Source organism: Bos mutus, chromosome 28 (genome assembly GCF_027580195.1).
Source record: "Bos mutus isolate GX-2022 chromosome 28, NWIPB_WYAK_1.1, whole genome shotgun sequence".
NCBI classification, from domain to species: domain Eukaryota; kingdom Metazoa; phylum Chordata; class Mammalia; order Artiodactyla; family Bovidae; genus Bos; species Bos mutus.
In genome coordinates, this window is record NC_091644.1 from 5903389 (window position 1) to 5928934 (window position 25546).

General features: G+C 40.1%; 1 protein-coding gene across 2 annotated transcripts in view; it reads left to right on the plus strand.

Annotated features, from left to right (window-relative positions):
* Positions 1-25546, plus strand: part of BMPR1A (bone morphogenetic protein receptor type 1A) — a 142114-nt gene that overhangs the window by 76859 nt on the left and 39709 nt on the right. For both annotated transcript variants that reach the window (XM_070364534.1, XM_070364535.1), the window contains exon 2: positions 5424-5538. The gene's annotated coding sequence lies outside the window, so the exon portion shown is untranslated. The remainder of the gene's footprint in view (positions 1-5423; positions 5539-25546) is intronic.

Sequence of the window (25546 nt, forward strand, 5' to 3'; positions counted from 1 at the left end):
TGGAGCTACAGCTTCAGCAACAGTCCTTCCAATGAATCTTCAGGGTTGGTTTCCTTTAGGATTGACTGGTTTGATCTCCTTAAGATCCAAGTTAATAAAATGATTCTAGGATTATTTCATTCAGGTATCAGTTCAGTTCAGTTTAGTCGCTCAGTCATGTCCGACTCTTTGTGACCACATGAATTGCAGCACGCCAGGCCTCCCTGTCCATCACCAGCTCCCGGAGTTCACTCAAACTCACGTCCATCGAGTCCATGATGCCATCCAGCCATCTCATCCTCTGTCATCCCCTTTTCCTCCTGCCCCCAATCCCTCCCAGCATTGGAGTCTTTTCCAGTGAGTCAACTCTTCGCATGAGGTGGCCAAAGTATTGGAGTTTCAGCTTTAGCATCATTCCTTCCAAAGAACACCCAGGACTGATCTCCTTTAGGTTGGACTGGTTGGATCTCCTTGCAGTCCATGGGACTCTCAAGAGTCTTCTCTAACACCACAGTACAAAAGCATCAATTCTTTGGCGCTCAGCTCTCTTCACAGTCCAACTCTCACATCCATACATGACTACTGGAAAATCCATAACCTTGACTAGACAGACCTTTGTTGGCAAAGTAATGTCTCTGCTTTTTAATATGCTATCTAGGTTGGTCATAACTTTCCTTCCAAGGAGTAAGCATCTTTTATTTTCATGGCTGCAATCACCATCTGCCGTGATTTTGGAGCCCCCCAAAAAATAGAATCATCAAAATTTTAGAGAATCAAAATTCTCCAAGCTCGGCTTCAAAAGTATGTGAACTGAGAACTTCCAGATGCTCAAGCTGGATTTAGGAAAGGCAGAGGAACCAGAGAACAAATTGCCAGCATCTGTTGGATCGTAGAAAAAGCAAGAGAATTTCAGAAAAACATCTGCTTCGGCTTTATTGACTACACCAAAGCCTTTGACTCTGTGGATCACAACAAACTGGAAAATTCTTAAAGAGATGGGAATACCAGACCACCTGACCTGCCTCCTGAGAAACCTGTACGCAGGTCAAGAAGCAACAGTGAGAACTGGACATGGAACAGTGGACTGGTTCCAAATCAGGAAAGGAGCACGTCAAGGCTCTATATTGTCACCCTGCTTATTTAACTTATATACAGAGTATATCATGAGAAATGCTGGGCTGGATGAAGCACAAGATGGAATAATAACCTCACATATGCAGATTATACCACCCTTATGGCTTCCCTGCTGTCTCAGCTGGCAAAGAATCCTCCTGCAATGCAGGAGACCTGGGTTCAATCCCTGGGTTGGAAAGATCCCCTGGAGGAGGGCATGGCAACCCGCTGCAGTACTCTTGCCTGGAGAATCCCATGGACAGAGGAGCCTGATGGGCTGCAGTCCATGGGGCTGCAGAGTTGGACACGGCTGAGCGACTGCACTGAACTGAAGTAGCATCACCTCAGACCCAGGTCTTCCGTCGGTTGGTGCGGTCGCTCCTTTTCTGCTGGGTTGTCCTCTTAGACTTTCTCTTTCCTCGTGGTCCTAAGATGGCTGTCATAGTTCTGCTTAACAATTCAAACCCAAAGTTGCCTGAAAAAAATACATATTTTCACTTGGGTGTCTTTTTTCATCAGCCCAGGAAAACCTTTCCCAGAATCTCTTCAGCAAACTTAGTCTCTTGTCTTACTGGCCAGAACTGCATCAGATGCTTATTGCTAAAGCATTCATTGGCAGGAGGAATGAAAATTGCCACAGTTGGTTCAGACTAGAACTTTTTAACCCTGGTGTTAAATATCCTTTTGTCTTATCTCTTTTGGAAGAAGCTTTTTTCTCCATGTCTTTTGGTTCTCTGCTGTGGATTAGATAGGTAAGTTTTTCTGGACAGCTTAGTTTCATATCACTGAGTTGTTCCTATTCAGTACTTCAGAGCAGCTAATATTTGTTGAAATCATACTCTATATCATTAACTGTGCTAAATTCTAGGATACAACGAAAAATAAGAAGCTTTGAGCTTGATATGAAAATATGCTTAGGCAGAAGAGTGCTACCATAGAATATACACTAAAGTTCATTTGTATTTGGGGTTTAATGCCATTGTTTTTAATCTTTAGTTTTATGAGAAAAGGCATCTTAAGTTTCAAAATCAAGCTAATATTCAATTTATAAATGAACTTTTGAAACAGAATCTATTTAAAAGTTGACCTTCCCTTTCTGTATTAAGTGGATTACATTCTTTATTATAGAAATGCATTCCAAACTTATCTAGATTATACTGTTAGAGTTACAGTAAAACTGTATAATGGTTTTCTGAAGCATAATGTTTGAGTTTTTCAGTTACTATATCAGAGGTTTTAATAGTAATAATACCTTTAGTTTAGGAGCCCTTCTGAGGTATTTCATAAAATGATTATTGTATAATTTTCAATTTTTGAAAATAGTTTTTTAATTGCAGCTGTGATGTTTATAATAGTACTTGTACAGTATGTGGGGTGCTTTTTATGAATGCTAAGAGAGGGAAATGAAGAAAGAGGAAATTTGAAGTGGTGGAAGGAAAAATATATAAGCAATATCTAATTTTGTGAATACTAAGAAGCTACTAGTTTTTGACATCTGTTACACATTGAAAAGCTATCAGCGTCCCTGATAGCTCAGTTAGTAAAGAATCTGCTTGCGATGCAGGAGAGCCCGGTTCAATTCCTGGGTCGGGAAGATCTGCTGGAGAAGGTATAGGCTACCCACTCCAGTGTTCTGGCCTGGAGAATTCCATGGACTGTATAGTCCATTGGGTTTCAAAGAGTCGGACACAGCTGAGCGACTTTCACTTTCACAAGTTGAAAAACAATCTTAAATTTTGTCTTAGACTGAGTATCAAAACCATGTTTATACTAGTTTTTTTTCAAATCTTATTAATATAGGTGTTAATGGGTAATGTTCTAATACTTCAATATTCTTCATACTTCAATATGATATCCATAATTGATGTTTGTCACTGATGGATTCTGTGTGGTTAGTGATCTTTGAACTATCCCAGTGCTTTAAGATTTAACCACTTTGATAATTTTGAAGGGCTTCAAAACTGAGAGGGATGTGTTCATTTTGATGGCAAAAAAGAAAAAGATTTTTGTAAAGGCAATATGGGATCAAAATGAACTTTTCCTATGTTTGCAAATACTTATTAACTTTGAGGAAATACCTTTGTTCGCTCTGAATTAGAAAGTATTAGAATATATCCAGAAGGATTCGATTTTCATTTATTCTGAGTCATTAAGAAGTTCAAATGTGTTTTTAAAAGAATTACCTTTTCCTTAATCGATCTTCCAAACCTAAGAAACTTGAAAATTTCAGGCACAAAGTCTTTGGTGAAATTAATACTTAAAATTGTTCCGTGTTTGGTCTTGACTGGGTCCAGTCACTATTAAACACAGTTCATAGTGCTAAAAGCCTGTGGCACGTTGTCTTATAAATTGAGTGATTAAAGTCGATGCAAGCGTTCTGCCTGTGTGAATTCTGTTTCTGTGCCTGTACGGTATAGATCTCTGCTTAAAGGACTGTAATCGCCAAAGCTAGAAAAGGCTTTGCTTTTACTCACAGTTTCTAGTATATAAAGAGCGGCTTGCAGACCTGCATCGTGAAGCGCATCCTGGCCTTTGGTTGTCTTTTATTTTCCTGTTAGGAGTAAAGTCAAATCTTGCGTGGTTTTCCTTAGCCGGTCTTAAATTCAGTCCTTGGAAACGCTTTTCTGAAGTTTATGATTTGTCATGTCTTTGTAGATGTGAGAGGATTGAGGGAAGATAGATCAGGGTCTTAGACTTTGCAGATGATATATTTGAAGAGTCTTTTTTGATTATGTATTTTCCTTTTTTAAATTATTTTTAGATTTAGCCTAAAGCTTGTAACTTTTTTTTTACACCAAGGAAAAAGTGTTGTAATAAGTAGTGCTATAATAAACAATGATTGGTAAGTGGTTTACCTGCTAATTTTATTATTATTTGATCCGTTGGAAATATCTGGTAGAACTAGAATCAGGCCATATATTTTTAGACATAGTCACTTTGATGGGACTTTAAAACTTTATGAGAATAGGTTAATTTGAGCTTTGTTTAATGTAATGATTTCCTCCCCTCTCTTCTTCCATATGCCCTTAGGGAAGAATTGGCAAAGAATGGCTTTAGAGGAAAATCTTTATGCCTTTTCTAAAGTGGAAACAATGCCTTTTTTTTTTTTTACTATTATTGTTATAAGGTAAATTTTTTAAGACTATGATCATCTCAGAGAAGGTGGGGGGGAAATGCTAGATACCAGGTCTCCATTACTACCCTCCTTTGTTACTGTGAATGATAGTCTAAGTTTTGGTCATATGAGAACCCTGAAAAATATCAGGGACCTGGTGAGGTTATAGGTAACTCGTGCATTGGGAAGACTGTTAAAGGCTTCTAAATGCAGACAAAGCATTACTAATTGCTTTCAGGGTCGGTCTGTCTTTAGTTGGACCATGAAAGATTTAGCATGGCCCTATGGCAGCCTGTCTGCTGAGTGGAGACTGTTGTCTTTAAGAAAGGCTATCTGATATGCTGGGCCGTTTCAGGTTGCCCCAGTTTACATGAATTTAGTCATTATTGCCAAGACTACTAAACCTCAGTGTGACACAAATGGTACTTCTAAATGGACTTGAAGACAAAGGCGTTTTGACCTTGCAGTGGGACATGAGTAATGTTCATACAGCTTAAAATTTTTCTTTTTACAATAGGAAACAGAACACTGTGCTATTTGAAGTTTCAGTTAAAAGATACATTCAATGAAATTATTTTTGTGATCCCTAAATAAGCAGCACACCTGTCTTTAACTAAATTACAGGTTTTGATGGCTTCCTTCTTCTGTATTTATGAACGTTGTCTCTTAGAGCAGCAGGTCACTGATGACAGCAGTAACACTGGAAGCCTGTGCCCTGGACGCAGAGCCAGCAGCGCAGTCAACTCTTGGCCCTCGCTGTTCCTAATGTTCTAGGTTGAAGTCTGCCTGGAATTAAGACTGCTAACTGAGCCTTTGTGATAAAATTGAAATACTAGCTGGGTGATCAAATATATTTTTTCTCAAGTAGGAATCCTAATATTGTAGAGTTGTAAATTTTAGTGCTGCTTCTGATGTTCTTGTTTTTCAATTTGAAATGTGATTTTTTCCCCCCACAAAAGCTTATTAGGCTGATACAGAACTTCACATGTGAGTAATTTTTTCCACAGAACTGTTATGTTATAAAGTTGAAAATACTCAAAATTTAGAATGTCTTTGAGTAAAGGTTTGTAAAGTGATAGTTTCTAAAGTGCCATAGAACTTTACATTAAAAATGTATAGTTTTATGCATGATAAAATTTTATCATTTCTTCTACATGTGTTATTCTGATAAACAAACATTCTTTCAGTCTTAAATATATTCTTTTTTTCTAAACAGATTTATGAAAATATGCATCAGTTTAATACTGTCTTGGAATTCATGAGATGGAAGCATAGGTCAAAGCTGTTTGGAGAAAATTGGAAGTACAGTTTTATCTAGCCACATCTCTGAGGTAAGAAAAAGACTTAAGAATATAATTAATGTGAAATTTCTCATTTCTTAGCAATTAAAAATCATCCTATTTTATCACTGCAACTTTGTTATCTTCTTTATTCTTGAATCACCTTCCTTATGAGTTCTTAAGTAGTTACAGGATTTTATCTCTTTATAAATGTTGAACCTCTTCAGGAGTAAAAAGTATTTATTATTAATATAGCTTTCTTTATTCTAATTGGAGAAAATAAGCATTAAATGATGTATATAATTACTTCTTTCCTCTGACGATGACAAAACAGGTTAGAATAGAAGATTATATTAAAATGAATGTTTACATTATTCTGAAGCTTACACATATTTAGAATTTAGGATAAAATTGTTACTTTGAATAATAGATCTTTGGAGATAGAATTTATTGAAAGAAGTGGAAACTGCAGTAACATCAGGGACAGGGGAGAAGCCATTCTAAGATAATGTGGATAGAGAAATCAAGTTCATTGTTTTCAAATCCATAGAGACTCAGATTATCAATAAAAGGTTTAATCCTTTAGGAATCTGTATTAAAAACAAACAGAATACATATGTTTTACTTTTTCCTCTTTAAATAGTAGAGTTTGCTACTGTTTGCTAGTATACTTTGTCCTCTTTAAGTAGTAGGTTTTGCTCACTGCTTTGCTTCCTTGCAGTATTCATTCATCCTCCTGTCCCTTCTAAGCCGGTCTGTTTGCTCTTTTGAGGAATAGTCATGATGTTCTAACTGTCTTTTGTCTTTTGTTAGGTTTCGCTCTGTGATCACTGCGCTTGTTGCCATTTTTCCTTTCATGAAATACTGGTAGCTTCTGTAACCCTGAGCTTTTCTATTTCTACTTCTTTAATTACTCCTTCAAATTTTTTTTTCCTATTTTTGTTTGAAGAATAGTTGTCCTATTACTAAATAATGACCTTCCCTAAGATTCTTATCTCTGAAATTCTTTTTTTAATGTCTCTCCTGACTTCTTGATTTCAGCAGTTACCTCTAAAATGATCTCTCTCAGCCGCATATCTCTGCTATGACAGTATTCTAAGCTTCAGCACGTGTTTTCGACTGCTTGCTTCACGCATGGTGTTCCCACTTTGTTTTCGACTGCTTGCTGCACGCATGGTGTTCCCACTTTGTTTTCCACTGCTTGCTGCACGCATTCCCACTTTGTTTTCGACTGCTTGCTTCACGCATGGTGCTCCCACTTTGTTTTCGACTGCTTGCTGCACGCATGGTGCTCCCACTTTGTTTTCGACTGCTTGCTGCACGCATGGTGTTCCCACTTTTTGACTGCTTGCTGCACGCATGGTGCTCCCACTTTGTTTTCACTGCTTGCTGCACGCATGGTGCTCCCACTTTGTTTTCAACTGCTTGCTGCACGCATGGTGCTCCCACTTTGTTTTCGACTGCTTGCTGCACGCATGGTGTTCCCACTTTGTTTTCGACTGCTTGCTGCACGCATGGTGCTCCCACTTTGTTTTCGACTGCTTGCTGCACGCATGGTGCTCCCACTTTGTTTTCGACTGCTTGCTGCACGCATGGTGCTCCCACTTTGTTTTCGACTGCTTGCTGCACGCATGGTGCTCCCACTTTGTTTTCGACTGCTTGCTGCACGCATGGTGCTCCCACTTCTGTTACTAGACCTCTTTGTCACCTGTGCTCACAGCCTCAGTGCAGAATCGGATTCTTTATCTTTTCCTTGCTACTCTTAGTCAGAGATCAGGTCCTTTCAGCTTTACCTCTGTATCATGAATGTTTTCATCATCTCTCCTAATTCTCCCATCATCATCCACGTTTAAGTTCTTCAGCATTTCACCTGAAATATTGAAGGACTCCCCCACTTATTGTGTCTCCTCACTCTTTTTTTCCATCTACCGATTGCTACCAGCTTATGTTTTCTGAAAGGTATAATTGTGCCTGTACTGTCAGTGACTCGTAGTTAGCCTGTCAAAGTAAGGACAGATTCCTCTAATGAAGTCTCTCAACGGTATAGCATTAAGTGAAGCTTTGCTTACGTCCAGCCACTTCCTTCTCTCTCAAACACTTACCAAACACCTGTTCTGCACCAGGCATTAGGTGCTGAGAATACGAGATGTTCAGTAAAAATGAGTTCCTTACTTTACTCTCAAAGAATAATCTGTTTAGAGATGAGTACACAAAGTTAATACAGTTTGAAAAGTGTTGTGTGAGATTGGGAAAGTATGTTGGTGTCATCTAGAAGGGCTCCACCAGTATTGTTAGAGGAGAGAACTGTCATATTGGCTTCACATAGGAAATGGTGTTTGAGTGGAGTCTTAAAGGATGAGTAGAAGATTGCTGGGACTTCCCAGCAATCTTGGAAAAGAATTGCCTTACCAGTTGGCTCAGTGGTAAAGAATCCACCTGCTGTGATGTAGGAGATGCAGGTTTGATCCCTGGGTCAGGAAGATCCCATTGAGAAGGAAATGACAACCCATTCCAGTATTCTTACCTGGGGAATCCCATGGACAGGGGAAGCAGAGGAAGTAATTTTGTGTGATTTGAATTCAGGATATGAGAGAGGGTTTGAATGACAAAGCTGAAAGAGCTTGTTTGTGAAGAACTCTGGATGCCATGGTAGGGAGTTTAGACTTCATTTTGTGAGTAGTTGGCAGTCTCTAGAAAGTTTGAATCATAATTGTGTTTTGTAACAATTAATACGGGGATCAGCCCTGGGATTTCTTTGGAAGGAATGATGCTAAAGCTGAAACTTCAGTACTTTGGCCACCTCATGCGAAGAGTTGACTCATTGGAAAAGACTCTGATGCTGGGAGGGATTGAGGGCAAGAGGAGAAGGGGACGACAGAGGATGAGATGGCTGGATGGCATCACTGACTCGATGGACATGAGTCTCAGTGAACTCCGGGAGTTGGTGTTGGACAGAGAGGCCTGGCGTGCTGTGATTCATGGGGTCGCAAAGAGTCGGACACGACTGAGCGACTGATCTGATCTGATCTGATCTGATCTGATGTGAATGATAGTTTGGAAGGGGGAGCTACCAAAAGCCGAGAGACAATTAGGATACTCTTAATTGTTTCAGTCAAGAGGTAATGAGAATTTTAAGGTAGGGATCAACTTATCTGAAGTTGCAAAAACCTTTAAGTATTGATTATTCAGCAAATATTTAATTTTCTTCTTCATACCACTTTGCATATATGATACTCTTCAGCTGATGATTTTAAATTGACCCGTGTTTTTCCTCCTTCTGCTAATATTTTTTTCCAGGCTTGTTTTTCCCTATTCTTCTAGTTTAAGGCCCCAGAGCGTTAATTTTTGTTCTACAGAATATTGCTTTTTGGGGATTCCTGTTGATCTGTGTAACAACAGTCACAAAGAAGAAATCAAAAAATAAAGAACAAGGTCCTCACGTTAGAGGAATGCAGTGAGGACTCAGGGAGCTCGTAAGGTTGTGGGAGTCGCTAAGCTTGAGGTAATAGAATTCAGTCAGAGTGATGATAGTGGAAATAGAAAAGGAAAACTGGAGGAGGTATGTTGTGAAGGAAGAAGGGACACTGATTTGTGACTGGATGTTGAAAAGAGATAATGATGCCCACGTTTTTTATCTGGATAGCAGGGATAATAATGTTGGGCATAATGAAGAGCAAACAGAAGTAATTCTTTGAATCTGGTTGAATCCAAGTTTCCTAAGTTTAAAGAAACATTAACAGTGATGTTCTGCTGTATTGCTGGTCTCTTCATTTGTTTCAGATCAGATCCAAAGAAATCCCAGGGCTGATCTTCTTCAGAATGGACTGGTTGGATCTCCTTGCAGTCCAAGGGACTCTCAAGAGTCTTCTCCAACACCACAGTTCAAAAGCATCAATTCTTCAGCGCTCAGCTTTTTTCACAGTCCAACTCTCACATCCATACATGACCACAGGAAAAACCATAGCCTTGACTAGACGAACCTTTGTTGGCAAAGTAATGTCTCTGCTTTTGAATATGCTATCTAGGTTGGTCAAAACTTTCCTTCCAAGGAGTAAGCATCTTTCAATTTCATGGCTGCAGTCACCATCTGCAGTGATTTTGGAGCCCAGAAAAATAAAGTCTGACACTGTTTCCACTGTTTCCCCATCTATTTGCCATGAAGTGGTGGGACCGGATGCCATGATCTTCGTTTTCTGAATGTTGAGCTTTAAGCCAACTTTTTCACTCTCCACTTTCACTTTCATCAAGAGGCTTTTTAGCTCCTCTTCACTTTCTGCCATAAGGGTGGTATCATCTGCATATCTGAGGTTATTGATATTTTTCCCAGCAGTCTTGATTCCAGCTTGTGTTTCTTCCAGTCCAGCGTTTCTCATGATGTACTCTGCATATAAGTTAAATAAACAGGGTGACAATATACAGCCTTGACATATTCCTTTTCCTGTTTGGAACCAGTCTGTTGTTCCATGTCCAGTTCTAACTGTTGCTTCCTGACCTGCATACAGATTTCTCAAGAGGCAGGTCAGGTGGTCTGGTATTCCCATCTCTTCCAGAATTTTCCACAGTTTACTGTGATCCACACCATCAAAGACTTTGGCATAGTCAATAAAGCAGAAATAGATGTTTTTCTGGAACTCTCTTGCTTTTTCCATGATCCAGCGGATGTTGACAATTTGATCTCTGGTTCCTCTGCCTTTTCTAAAACCAGCTTGAACATCAGGAAGTTCACGGTTCACATATTGCTGAAGCCTGACTTGGAGAATTTTGAGCATTACTTTACTAGCGTGTGAGATGAGTGCAATTGTGCAGTAGTTTGAGCATTCTTTGGTGTTGCTTTTGCACATTGTTTTTCAAGCCTTAGCATACTGAAAAGGAGATACTATTTAAAAAAGAAAGTATTGCCTCTTTACAAGAGTAGTTTGAAGAGAGATAAATAGTATTCTGCACATGTTTATCTTCTGTTACACTTTAATGCTGTGTAAGATTTAGTAAAATATAAAAATGTTTGAAGTATTTCTGCAGGTCTAATTCTGACGCTGTTACTGAAAGATGGTATCTCATTTATTAGAATTTATTCCTAAATGAATGGAGACCTGTGAAGATACTCATTAAGCAGAACTTGATGGTTCCTTATTAATAAATAAATGTTAGTATGATTATATACTTAGAGAAATACCTTATAATGAGATAATGCTACCTCATAATAAATATTAAACTGACTAGTTTTAATGCTTTTATTAAAGTTCTTTTCAACTCTTAATTGATGGTTGATTTAGGACTTTGCAATATTCAAAATATTTCAACATGGTATATTGAAAATAAAGTTGTCAGTCTCAGTTGCCCAGTCTCTTCTTTTTTTTTTTTTTTATCTTTAAATTTTAAAAAATGTACCAGTCATCTTTCATTGGCCATTAATTCTCAATTAGGATGTAAAAGGATTCAGCAGATACCAAGTTCCTCAAAGAGAGGTACAGGGCAAAGATGGTCATGGTAAAAAATTCAGAGTGCCCCCTTCACCCTGGTGCTCATCAGGAAATGCTCTGAGGGTTCTTTTGGAGGTAAAATCCTGCATCAGTGTCCAGTGTGGCAGCTCCTTGTCTTGGCATCTGTGAGTTTCTTCTTCACTGGCACAGCCAGCACCATCTTGGTGTCTTGGATGTTCACTGTCACCCAGTCTTCTCTAAAAGTTACGCTTAACTAGAAGCTGCCTATTCTGATTTTCAGCGTTAGCCTTTCCTCTGTTACCTGAATTCCCTTTAAATGCACTGTATTTTTTTAGGCCCATTCCAAAATTTTGGGTTCTGGCTGTAGGGACCTGTTGTTCAGAGACAAACTAGTAGATGTGAAGGACAGTTGTTTCTGTCCTGTGGACCGATAACAAAGGGACCGACAAATTGTCACCCATTCCTTGAAGCTCTGGGAGGCGTCCTCAGGGCTTCTAAGCCCTCCCAACTGCAAGGTCTGTCAGCAGTGTGGCAGGTGCCAATTGCTTGTAGGTCTGCTAGAGATTTATTGTTTAGATGGAGCAGCCTTTAGAGGCCCTGCATTGCACAAAGCGGTTGCCATTCCCAGCTTGGAATTGAGGTTCATCCTTCCTATTGGTCTCTCCTTGGACTCCATTGAAAATGTTTTCCCACACCTACTGTTTTCTTTAGAGAAACCTACAACTCATAGTCTCAGAAACGTCCCACAGGCCTTGCCCTCAGGCTCTTTGGTTATTGTGCTCCTCCTGAAAGGGAGACAGAGACAGTTTCTTCTCATTCTCTTCAGTTCAGACTGCCTCCTCATAATGAAGACACCTTTGTTCTTTGCTTAGTTTAAGTTTGGCTTATATTCTCCTTGCACACTTACCTGATCATTCTCCAGTTTGGATGCTTTTAGGTTCAGGTAGTGGTTTGTATTCCTGCAGCTGCATATGGTATTGTGGGAAGAGCCTGCCACAAGATTTCCAGTCGCGTCTTTTTATGGTGGCTCAGAGTGTGAAGAATCTGCCTGCCTGCAATGTGAGAGACCTGGGTTTGACCCCTGGATCAGGAAGATCCCCTGGAGAAGTGAATGGCTACCCGCTCTAGTATATTCCCTTTTGTTCCCCTCCCATTCTAGTATTCTTGCCTGGAGAATTCCATGGACAGAGGATCCTGGTGAGACAAGGTCCATGGGGTTGCAAAGAGTCAGACATGACTGACTAACACTTTCACTGTCATAGTGACATTTCAATTCCTGGCTTTATCCTCCATCCTAATACTTCTCTTCTGTTCCACTGTTTTATATTTTTAATGGTTTATAAGGTAATTTCCAATCTAGGTTTCTCAGATAGAAATTCTAGTTTAACTTCTGAGTTCATCTACTTCCTTCCTTTCCTCCCTCTTTTCCACTTTCCCATCTATTTTTTTGTGATTAAGTGTCAGAGTAGGTCTAATTATCTCTTTTCAGAACAGTTTTAAAAAATTTTTAAAAGATCACATAAATGAGACCTGCATAAGCTCTTACATGCAGTTCTGAATAGAGTGCACCAAAGCCTAAGGCCCTCGTCACTGTCCTCGTCCCATTCCCTCCTTACCACGCTCCCCTCCACCCAGCTGGCATCTCACTGACCTTTACGTTACCATCAGGCTGTTGACTTTTAGGATATATTTTTATGAGATTGTACATAATGAGAATACTTGCCTAAAGTCCGTGTAAGGATTAAATGAATTAGTACATGTCAAGTATGTATGACATGTTAGATTTCTTACTTGATAGTATAAAAACAGTATTGTAAGAAAAAGTAAACTTAGAGCAAAGATAGTTCAAAATATGAAATAAACCAGAAATATTGGGAAAAGGGGGGCTTTTGAGTATACTGAGGTTCCCCGTTTCGTGACTTGAATCTAAATTTCTTCTCTGTACCATGTAGAAATAACCAGAAGATGATGATACGGGGAGCAAAGTTCCTGAGCTAGTACTTAGGATTGTTGGCTTTAGTAGCTGGCAATAGGTTTGGAGATGCATTGGTACATGTCAGTATACTTATAAAGAACTTCGAGAGTTTATTATGTGATTTTATAGTTGATTTAACTCCCCAATTATGTTTCCCTTAAGATACTAATATTTTTATTCCTTTCATTCACTTATTGAACACTTACTGTTTTGCTCAGTAACGTGCTAGAAAGTAGAGATTACAAGTGCTGCAAGATAAGTCAAAAAACATCTCCTGATGAAATAAGTGTTATGAGAGGAGGGACCATGTCTTTTGATTTACTGTTGTATAATCGGTGTGAAGCAAGTACCAAATAATTAATAAAACTTCATGAATGAGTGTTTGTTGAGAGCTGTGGTGCAGCTCTGCTGCATGCTCTGGGTGCCCTAGTGCAGATAGGCCGGCTCACTCACCTGATACACAGGAGTCAGGACTGCTTACGCAGAGGGGAGTAGAACAGGTCTGAAGAGTGAACCGTAGTTAACCTGGTGGGAAACGAAGGAAGGAACAAAAAGAATGCGCAAGGGAGTCTGAAAGGGATGCCTGTAAACATAGAGGTTTCAGTGACTTCACTAGAGTTGGATCATTGTCAGGGTATGAGAAGTGAGGGGGAGGATGGCGTTAGAAAGCCTGGCAGAGGCCAGATCATAACAGTTCTTATGTCTTGGTAATTTCATTCTATGAAATGAGAATATTCATAGATTTTTTTTTAAAGCAGAGACCATGACAAGGTCATTTAGTTTTAAAAGTTGTAAATTGAAATGTTAGTCACTCAGTCATGTCTGACTCTGTTTGACCCCATGGACTACAGCCCGCTAGGCTCCTCTGTCCATGGAATTCTCCAGGCCAGAATACTAGAGTGGGTTGCCATTCCCTTCTCCAGGGAATCTGACCGACCCAGGGATTGAACCCAGGTCTCCCGCATTGCAGGCAGACTCTTTACCGACTGAGCCACCAGGGAAGCCCTTTTTAAAGGTTAGGTCTGGTTTAGAAGTTAGCATTCTATTAAGTTACATTCTCTAGGCTGTACAGTTCAAATGATCATAGCCAGATTATTTGTCAGCCAATACCTTTCAGTTAAAACTGCATGACAAACAGGACATACAGACACACATCTGGAAACTTAAAAGCCTACCTCTATAAGTCCCACAGGTCAAAGCTGAAACCGTAACGCAAGTCAGAAAACACCTGGGCCTAAAGAGTAAAGAGAATCAGGGCATATCAAGCTCGTGTGGCATGCTGAAGCTTGCATTCAGCTCCGCTCAGTTCAGTCACTCAGTCGTGTTCGACTGTGTGGAACCCCATGGACTGCAGCACACCAGGCCTCCCTGTCCATCACCAGCTCCTGGAGTTCACTCAGACTCATGTCCATCGAGGTGGTAGTATCATCCAACCATCTCATCCTCTGACGTCCCCTTCTCCTCCTGCCTTCAGTCTTTCCCACCATCAGGGTCTTTTCAGATGAGTCAGTTCTTCACATCAGGTGGCCAAAGTATTGGAGTTTCAGTTTCAGCATCAGTCCTTCCAGTGAATATTCTGGACTGATTTCCTTTAGGATTGACTGGTTTAATCTTGCAGTCCAAGGGACTCTCAAGAGTCTTCTCCAAAACCACAGTTCAAAAGCATCAGTTCTTTGGCACTCAGCTTTCTTTATAGTCCAACTCTTACATCCATACATGACTACTGGAAAAACCATAGCTTTGACTAGACGGACCTTCAGCCACTGTTTCCCCATCTATTTGCCGTGAAGTGATGGGACCAGATGCCATGATCTTAGTTCTCTGAATGTTGAGCTTTAAGCCAACTTTTTCACTCTACTCTTTTCACTTTCATCAAGAGATTCTTTAGTTCTTCTTTGCTTTCTGCCATAAGGGTGGTGTCATCTGCATATCTGAGGTTATTGATATTTCTTCCGGCAATCTTGATTCCAGCTTGTGCTTCATCCAGCCTGGCATTTCTCATGATGTGCTCTGCATATAAGTTAAATAAGCAAGGTCACAATATACAGCCTTGACGTACTCTTTTCCCAATTTGGAACCAGTCTGTTGTTCCATGTCCAATTCTAACTATTGCTTCCTGACTGGCATACAGATTTCTCAAGAGGCAGATCAGGTGGTCTGGTATTCCCATCTCTTTAGGAATTTTCTGCAGTTTGTTGTGATCCACACAAAGGCTTTAGCATAGTCAATAAAGCAGAAGTAGATGTATTAAAAGATGAGAACATTAATAAAGTAAGCCCCTAATTTAAACTAGGAAAAGAACGCAATATAAACTGAAGTGAAGCGAAGTGAAGTAGATAATAAAGATAAAAGCTAACACTTGTTGAACATTTGTTACATGGATGTGCCTTACAAGGATTATCTCGTTTATAACAACACTGTGGGGTGTAGGCACTATTATTATTCCCACTTTACAGATGAGAAAACTGAGGGCTTCTAGCTAATGAGTGATAGAAGTGGGTTTGAAATTAATGGGGAAAAGACTTTTATGATACGATAGAATTAACATAGCTAAAAGTTGGTTTCTTGAAAAGACTAATAAAATGGACAAACCATTTGAATGACAGATCAAGAAAAACCCAGGAAGCACAAGTAGTATTGGGAATGGAAAGGAGGACCTACCTTCAAATATAAAAGAGATTTTTTAAAAATAAGTGATACCTTGAATAGCTTTAGGCCTAAACATTTTACAATATTTCTTTTTTTCATTTTACAATTTAAATAAAACAACAGTTTAAAAAATGTTACTTAATAAAATTGATTGTGGCTAAACAAGAAACCTAGATATTTCTTTTATTATTAGAGAATTTTAATTTGTAGTGAAAGATCTGCCTCCTCCCATACACTCACTGATAAGCCCATGGCTCCGATAATTTTAAAGGTGAGTTGTATCAAACTATTCATGTAGTAGAAATGTCCAGATTTACACAGACTATTTAAGAGAATAGCAAAATAAGGTTCTCAGCTTATTCTATGTGAGTAGTATAACCTTGATACTAAAAGTAGGCATGGATAATATGAGAAAATAATTACAGGTCAGTCTTTCTTAGGAACATGGATATAAAACCTAACAAAATGTTAGCAAAACAAATCCAGTGGTGTTATTGAAACATGATCATGTCTAAAATCCTGCAATACAATTCTGATACTGCCTACCTGCTGTTATGTGTTGGACTACACAGATTTAAGGGCACAGTCCCCAACAAAACTGTGCTCGCTTGAGATGCCAGTCACAAGTTTGGGTGTCCCCAGGCTACTCACACTTCTGACTAACTGGCTGCAAATCCAGGAGGATCCCGTGACCACCCTCCCACCCCCAACCCCGGCCCTGCAATTTGACAGTTCATTTATATGACTCACAGAACTTAGTATTATAAAGATACAAATTGGGACCAGCCAAATGAAAGAGACACACAAAGTGAGTTTGGGGAGGGTTCCAGATGTGGAGCTCACATGCCCGTTTCCCCTGGAATCAGGGTATGTCATCCTGACTGTGTGTCAATAGGTCACTAGCCAGGAAGGTTATCTGAGCCACGGTGTGCTGTTCTTATCGAAGTTTCATTAGATAGCCATGATTGAACAATTGGCCACATGATTGAACTCAATCTTTAGCCCTATCCAAACTCCCTGAAGATTGGACTGGCTCAAAGCCCGAACCCTCTAATCATATCACTGGTCATTTTGGTGACCAGCCCCCGTCCTGAGTCATTCATTAGCATAAACTCAAGTGTGATCCATGAGGCTTGTAAATAACCAAGACAGTCCTGTTACCTAGGAACCAGGCACACAGACCAGACAATTATTATTTAATAATGACAAAACAGAGTTTGTCCCAGAAATCCAAGAATGTTAGTGTGTTAATTATTATTGCTGCATAACAGTTCATCCTAAAACCTAGAGACTTGAGGTAATGAAAGCTTAAATTAACTGACAGGAATTCAGGAGCAATTTACTGGGTGGTTTTGGTTCAGGATATTTTGTGAAACTGTAGTTATGTCAGCAGGGGCTGCTTTCATCTGAAAGCTTGACTGGAGGAGAATCCACTTCAAAGATGGCACCTTCTCTTGGCAGTAGGCAGGAGCCTCTGTTCCTCACTGCATGAGCCTCTCTACAGATTCTTTGAATATCTTTGCACAATGACATCTGGCTTTCCCCAGAATAAATGGTCCAAGAAGGAGAGCAAGGAGAGAGCTGCATTGCCTTTCGAGACTTAGTCTCAGAAGTCATGCTATGTCACTTTGACTTTATTCTGTTTGTTAGTAGGGAGTCACTCAGTCCAGCCCACTTTAGAAGTAATTAGATTCCATCTCTTGAAAAGAGGAATATGAATGAAGTTGGGAATCCCAGAACTACCATAGATGGGTTACTCTTTAAGAGAGCTCTTAATATGGATTATTGCTAATTAATTTATGCATTAGCACATTGAAGGAGGAAGCCACTGTGATAATGTCATTGGGTGGAGAAAAAACTCTTGATGAAATTCAGCCCCATTTATGATGAAAACTCTTAGCAAATAAAGAATAAAAGGGGACTGTAATGTGAGAAAGAATATGATTAAATTTATGATTAATTTAGGAAGAATGGATATACATGATCTTGAGGTTTTCTGTGTATCATGTGGTGTATTTTTCCATGTGTTAAGTTTATTCTCCATCCTTCAGCAGTATTTTTAAATTGTTCTTAAATGCCATTTGGAAGTACAAAATGGAAAAGTACAAAATCCCGAGGGGACTACCAAAATCTCTACCTGACTGCCATTAGACCCAGAATCCCACTTCAAGAAATCTGTCCGTCAGAATTATTTACCCAGACAACAATAACCAAAGCATCTATTCCGGTTTATTTATTGCAGCGTTTATTGTATCAGAACATGGGGACAGCCTAAATGTCCATCAGCGTGAGAAGGGTTAAGTACAGCTGTAAAATATTCAAAAAGTGGAACACTGTGCAACAGTGAAAGTGAATTAAAAAGAACTGTGTGTGGCTGTGATGGGAACCACAATGTTGAGTGAAAAATAAGCAAAATATTAAAATACACACATAGTCATGGAATGATTCAATTTTTATACATCTATAGCAAATTTAACAGTATGTAAAACAGTATTGCTTGGGATATATACCACGTAAAATAAAGATATATAAAGACAGCACTGTTAGATGCCACAGTCAGAATAACGGTTCCCTCAGTTCCGGAGAAAGCGTGCAGTCTCAGTGATCCTTGCCCCGCTTTAGTCAGCGCCTGGATAATTCTTAGGTGATGTCTTTAAGGCACGATATTCAGTGAGTGTAGTTCATAGACTCATAGGATATGAGAGATAGAAGTCTTCATGGTATTAGGTATTTTAATAAGTGAATTTAATAAAATGGTTATTTTATTTCAGATGAGGAAACTAAGGTCTACAGAGGGAAGTGAGTTGTCCAGGATCAACTCACCAATTAGACAGAATTTGCAACTGCATCCTAGGTCTCCTGACTCTAAGACTATGTTCCTTACAGTCCTTTCTTTAATAAAAGTGTAAGTTGATAAGTAGTTAAACTAGATATCTTAGAGCTGAAAGAAAGATACTAGAAGGGAAAAAAGGGACATTAATGTCAAGTCTGCCACAGAACTCCTTTGTAAAAACATTCTAAACTAGCACATTTTAACCTAAAAAATGTTCTGACAGTGTAAAGAAAAGGGAGATGTTTCATCTAAAAGGCGGAAAACCTCCTAGATTTCCAAGCGTTTTGCAATAATACGCCCAAATTTGTAATCTTGAGTGTTGTTTCTTAGACCTATAGGTTTGCAAGGTTTCGTTTCCTATAGTTTGTGGTTCATGCTTGTCAGGGAAGAACTGTTAGCAACCTGATTTTAACACCTTCTAGTCTTATTCGAGGCCTTTGGTGAGTTTCAATTTAATATAAATATTACCTTTGAACTCTTCCTCTGTCTGCTGTAAGTGCAGATCGTGTCTCTGCAGTTGAGTGTAGACGATGCTTTGAAGTCCCCTTCATCAGACCACATTGTTTGTTCCCAAAAAAGGACTGTATTTTCTTTTTGTCTGTGGTTATTTCCACAATTATTTAACTTGCTAAAACTATTGGGTATTGTCAGATTATAACCCAAGCCATTGTTTGCCTTAAGCAATATTTTAGATCTTGGAAAACAGTGTTTACTTAAACACGTCTTTCTTAAGACCTTTTAATTTGTATCTTAAACTTGAGTATATCCACCGAAAACAGTGGGAAAAAATTGTGTTGTTTTTTTTTTTTTACTGGATCTTGACACAAGTCAGGACTCAAAGTGAACCAAAGGAAGTGGTGTGGTTTTTGTATCATTTCAATTGTGTTGAGATAAGGAAATGGAATAGTTTATCCACAGCGAAGCCCTTATGGGAAAGTCTGGTTTGTATATGAAAGTAAAAGGAATTGGCATAACGTTTTAATTCCTTTTGTTGTATTCAGTCATTCCCTCAGCAAATATTTATTTAGTACCAACTATGTGCCAAGCACTGTTCTAGTTGCTAGAAATACACAGTGAAAAAGTAGAATTATACCCCTGCCCTTACAGAGTGTACATTCTGGAGCAGGTGGCAGGCAATGAAACAAATAATAAATTATATATTAAATTACAGGGTGACAAGTGCTAGAGAGAAAAATATCAGGGATGGAGTATGGGAATGCCAGGGCTGCAGATGGCATTACAGTTTTAAATAGGATGAGCAGGAGCACTAAATAAGAAAGGGATGTTGAGTAAGCACTTAGAAGAGGTCAGGTAGCAAGTCATACAGGTAGATGTCTTGGGGAGGAATGTAATAGGAAGAGGACCTTGCTAGTGCAAAGCAGGACGTGTTTGAAGAACCAGGAGGCCCTTGCTGCTGAGGTAGAGGAGTTGGAGTCTTACTGGCCATTGTAGACGTCAGCTTTTACTCTTGAGTAAGTTGGGAAACCATTGGGAGGTATGAAAATATGCTTTCTGTCACCACTTTGGCTGCCGTGTTGAGAATATACTGTGCATGGATACGGGTTGAAGCAGGGAGTCCAGTTCTAGGAGGCTTTTTCGGTAATCTAGGCAAAAGGTGTTAGCGGCATGGACCAGAGAGATAACAGTGGATGTCATGAGGAGTGCATAGATTCTTGATATATTTTGAAGGAAGAGCCAACGGGATTTGTTGACCTCATGGATTGTGGAGTATGAGAAGGAAGAAGGGAGTTGTTAAGAATGACTCCAAGGTTTTAGGTCTGGGAAAGTAGGAGTAGAGAAGCTGTTGTTGGGAAAGACTGAGGGTCTAGCAGACTTGGGGGATAAAAGGAGAAAGACCAGAGCAATAAATTATAAGCTGCAAATTATATTAAGTACATTTTTACGCTGTTTGAGCTATCTCTTGAAAGTAATTCTACCTTGTACCAGTCTCTCTCTTTTTGGCATATGTGTTATCCAGTATCTTTTCTACTGACCTAACTCAGAATATTCAAGTATACTTTCTCCTTTAATCTTCTGTTATAACAGAAGAACTGACTCTCTCTGACCTAGAAAATAGAGAGAATTTATTGGCTGTTAACTGAAAAGTCCCTGAGTAATTCAGACATCAGGCAGAGTTGCTTAGGCAGCTCATTGGTAGCTCCGAGGACCTGGCTGCTTTCAGTCTCCTGGCTCTACGTCTGGTTTCCCTTCAGGTCCCGACGCTCTGCCAGGAGCTGCAGTTTTCTTATTCATATTCAATCTGAAAGAAAGACTTTGTCTCTACAGGCCCCCTTAGACACCATGTAAGAACAGTTTACCACTGAACTTTTCATTGTGGCATAGAAGATAGAAGATGCTAATTGGCTTGGCCTAGGATGGGGCCTCTACTCCTGGAGCTTCAGGGAAACCCTATATACACGGCATTTTTGAAAGCTGTAGGTAGAAAAAAAAGTGGAGGAAAACGCTTGATTTTTAAATTCCTTTTGCATTGTACAGTCTCTTTGGTTAGCACAGCAAGAATATGATTGTTTTGGTAAAGAGGTCGAATGAGAAGAAAAAAAAGTAGAGCAAAAATAAAGTTGCATTCAGACATTAGTTTAAGATAATTTTGCTTCTAAGAGGCTTAAAACTATTGCTTTTTGAACATCTAGAACCCCAGAGGAGCCTTCAGATAACGGTGGAATCTGGGAAATTCCCTGGCAGTCCAGCAGTTGGAATTCTGCACTTGTCACTACCTAGGGCAGGCTCAGTCCCTGGTCAGGGAACCAAAACCCCGCGAGCCTCGCAGGGCTGCCGTGCTCCCCCCAGCCAAGAAAAAGCAATCTGACCGGCCGTTCTAGTAGAATAGGTGTTTCTCAGCAAGGAGACCCTGCTGGCCTCTGGCTGGGACAGTCCTCTGCTCTGAGGGACTTTCCTCGCTCAGGGCGCTGCGTTTTCCGCTTTGGCCTCTGGTTACCATGTGTCCTGTCGCGCCCTAGTTACTGGTCCAACCAAAGTCACCTGTGTATTTCCAGGTTTTCGTAGGGAGGTACAAAATTGAAAAAACTTGTGACTTTCTGGAAAGGTGTTTCGTATGGAGAGCGTAAATACAGATATACTTTGATTTGGTTTCCTGAGTGAGATACGGGTTTGCTCTTTGTTATTCTTGAAGTTCTGCTTTCATTTTTTTTCTCCCTAGTTCTAGAGATTAGATATATTCTCCTTAAAATTTGATTTAGCATTTGAATTAAACTTTTTTGGCCACAGGGTTTTACTACGTTAATTACAAAAGTTTTAAAATTAAATGTAATGTTGCTAAGGAGAAGAGAAATCTGTTTTGATAGCCAAATTCAAGCATTTTGACGTGGGTCACATGGGTTAGAATAGAAGGACCAACCAGTCTTGAACAAATTTCTAACTTTAATAGGTAAAAATTATTTGTGGTCAGAAAAATGAAATGCACTGAGTCTAGAAGAACTCATTCCTAAAGTCAGAATATCTTAGAATACTCTCTGAATATCTGTTAAAGCTCACTTTATAAGCACTTAGGAAATGTTAGACATCTTTGATGAAATAAATGTATATAAAAATATTGATGTGGTATGTGTGGATATAGTCAGTCACTTGCTCTCTGAGATCTGTTTTCTGAAAATAGTTGTATCAATCAGGGCCCAGTCAAGAATGTTGAAACCACATTGGTTATTTTAACAGAGAATTTGGTGTAAGGAATTAACTACACAGGTACTGGAGGATTGAAAAGCCAAAGAAACATTGGAATTAAAACAGAAATACTAATTGTGGGAAACAAATACACCCCTAAAGGTTGAGGTTTCAGAACCTAAAAGCTTGGAGAAAAACTGCCCTTGTGGAGCCCTGACCCGGTCCTCTATGAAGGGAGCTCAGAGCCCAGCTGTGCTGGCCCCAAGAACCTGCTCTGGGGTCTTGAAGCACTGGCGCTCGGACCCTGGTGTGTGGGCATATCTGGATCTGAACAGGGCCCACAAGGCTGGTTCTGGGAGTATAGAAGGAAGCTGAAAACTGAATCTGCTGCTGCAGCCACGGCAGAGGATGTCGTTCAGGTAACTGACCGGAACAACAAACAAAATCAGGAAGATGGAAGTTCCTTCTTCCTTCCTGCAGCCTTCTCTAGTTCCCATTGGAGCCAGCTGGTAAAAGACTTGTTGTCAGGTAAAAAACTTGTCCCAGGTCAGCACAGCAGTGGTTAGGTTGTTTGGTCGTTTCTTTTTTTGGAGTGGGCGGGGGGTGGGGGGGTGTTATTTTGTTGTCGCTGAAAAGCAGCAGTGTAAGGAGCGCAGTGTAGTTTTTTTTTTTTTTCCTCAGTATCTATCTCTCTTGACTGAGTGGAATTTGGGCCTTCTCAGCAGCAGACTTGCCACTTACTGGTTTTGTGAACTTGAGCAAGTGTCTTAGTTTTGCTGAGCGTCACTCTCTTCTGTGATGATGAAATAAAATCTTACGTGTGTCGATCTTACACGGCTCAGTAGAAAATCGCTCCCTGTTTCCCTTTGGATGTGCTTGTGCTCAGTCGCTCAGTCGTGACCGACTCTTTGCAACCCTGTGGCCTGTAGCCCGCCAGGCTCCAGGCTCCTTTGTCCATGGGGATTCTCCAGGCAAGAATCCTGGAGTGGGTTGCCATGCCCTTCTCCAGGGGATCTTCCTGACCCAGGGATTGAACTGGAGGTCTCCTGAATTGCAGGTGGATTCTTTGCCGACTGAGCCACCAGGTTTGATGTACTTACTTGTGTGCTTACTGGATAAAACACTGCCCTTGGGAATAAAAGACCTGAGTTTGTAGTTTTTCCTTCAGGTTACTAACTATGTAGAATTCAGCAAGTCACTTTAGCTTCTTGAACTTGTCTTCTCTTTAAAAGTAGGAATAATTTTACTTACCACAAGGGTCATCTATATATGGTGTGAAAGTGAAGTCGCTCAGTCATGTCCAACTCTTTGAGACCCCATGGACTGCAGCCCACCAGGCTCCTCCATCCATAGGATTTTCCAGGCAAGAATACTAGAATGGGTTGCTGTTTCCTTCTCCAGGAAATTTTCTTGACCTAGGGATTGAACCTGGGTCTCCCGCATTGTAGGCAGACACTTGACCATCTGAGCCACCAGGGAAGCCCAATATATGGTGTAATGCATGTAAAACCAACTTGCACATTATAAAAATGGTGATATGCTAACGACATAAAGTTGCCACTAAATACTATATATGAGTTTCTCTCATTTAATTGACGTGAAAGACTTAGATCTATCTTATGCTCTACCTTGAACCAGTCACTAACCACGTAACACTGATTTTATCTCTGTAAAAATACTGTGCAGAAACTAACACAGTGTTGTTTACCATTGCCCATAATATAGCTGCGTGCGTGCATGCTGTCACTTCCGTCTGGTCCGACTCTTTGCGACCATATGGACCATAGCCTGCCGGGCTCCTCTGTCCATGGAATTTTCCAGGCATCAGTACTAGAGTGAGTTGCCCATACCCTCCTTCAGGGGATCTTCCAACCCAGGGATTGAACCTGTGGCTTCTGCATTGCAGGCAGATTCTTCACCACTGAGCCACTGGGAAAGCCCTGTTGGGGTGACCAGATTCGGATCCCTCTGAGGCATTTCTGCAACCACTCTACCTGTTTTGTTGCTGTTTATTTCTTTGTCATTTGTGCTTGCTCTAGAGGAGACACAGAAGAATAACACCCAGACCCCTTCAGTTAACTGCTGGCATCAAGAATCTCTTCTGACCACTGATGTACCAATGGGTAGACAGCATAAACTAGTTCTAGTTACTTGTGAGGTTTTTTTGTTAAACATGATTAAACAAACAAACTTTGAAGAAATGGTATTTTAAAAATAGATTGTCTCCTGTTTTTTAAAATAGTTCATAAACCAAGAAGCATTTATTTGTACATCTAATATTGAGGCCCCTCAGTTCAGTTCAGTTCAGTTACTCAGTCGTGTCTGACGCTTTGCGACCCCATGAATCGCAGCATGCCAGGCCTCCCTGTCCATCACCAACTCCTGAAGTTTACTCAGACTCACGTCCATCGAGTCAGTGATGCCATCCAGCCATCTCATCCTCTGTCGTCCCCTTCTCCTCTTGCCCCCAATCCCTCCCAGCATCAGAGTCTTTTCCAATGAGTCAACTCTTTGCATGAGGTGGCCAAAGTACTGGAGTTTCAGCTTTAGCATCATTCCTTCCAAAGAAATCCCAGGGCCGATCTCCTTCAGAATGGACTGGTTGGATCTCCTTGCAGTCCAAGGGACTCTCAAGAGTCTTCTCCAACACCACAGGTCAAAAGCATCAATTCTTCGGCACTCAGCTTTCTTCACAGTCCAACTCTCACATCCATACATGACCACAGGAAAAACCATAACCTTGGCTAGATGGACCTTTGTTGGCAAAGTAATGTCTCTGGTTTTGAATATGCTATCTAGGTTGGTCATAACTTTCCTTCTAAGGAGTAAGCGTCTTTCAATTTCATGGCTGCAGTCACCATCTGCAGTGATTTTGGAGCCCCCAAAAATAAAGTCTGACACTATTTCCACTGTTTCCCCATCTATTTGCCATGAAGTGATGGGACCAGATGCCATGATCTTTGTTTTTTGAATGTTGAGCTTTAAGCCAACTTTTTCACTCTCCACTTTCACTCTCATCAAGAGGCTTTTTAGTTCCTCTTCACTTTCTGCCATAAGGGTGGTGTCGTCTGCATGTCTGAGGTTAGTGAGGGATACACATCCTCTAAGCACATCAACTATGATAATGCCACACTAGTTTGTCTTGCATCTCTGTTCCGGGAAGAATTTTACTTGTGTTGGGGAGAACAGTTTCTTGGCACAGAAGGAAAGTAAAAGATTTTGAATGAAGAGAGGGTAGTTAAGCAGAAAAACAAAGGTTTAAATATGTTAAATTTATTTTGAATAAATAATTGAACATTGGGAAAAGGGAAGGTATAGTGAGAAGGTAGTTTCAGGGGTGTTGATAAAATTGGTGACCTCAGGGTGGATGGAGACACAACAATTAGAAATGTGTTTATAAAGTGGGACTCCCCTAATCCTACTGTAGGTCAGAAGTTAGCTTTGTGATTGGTTCTCTTTGCTTCTTTTTCAGACTTCCCAAAAGACCTCATATGAATGTCTTACCCATCACAAGTTTTCACA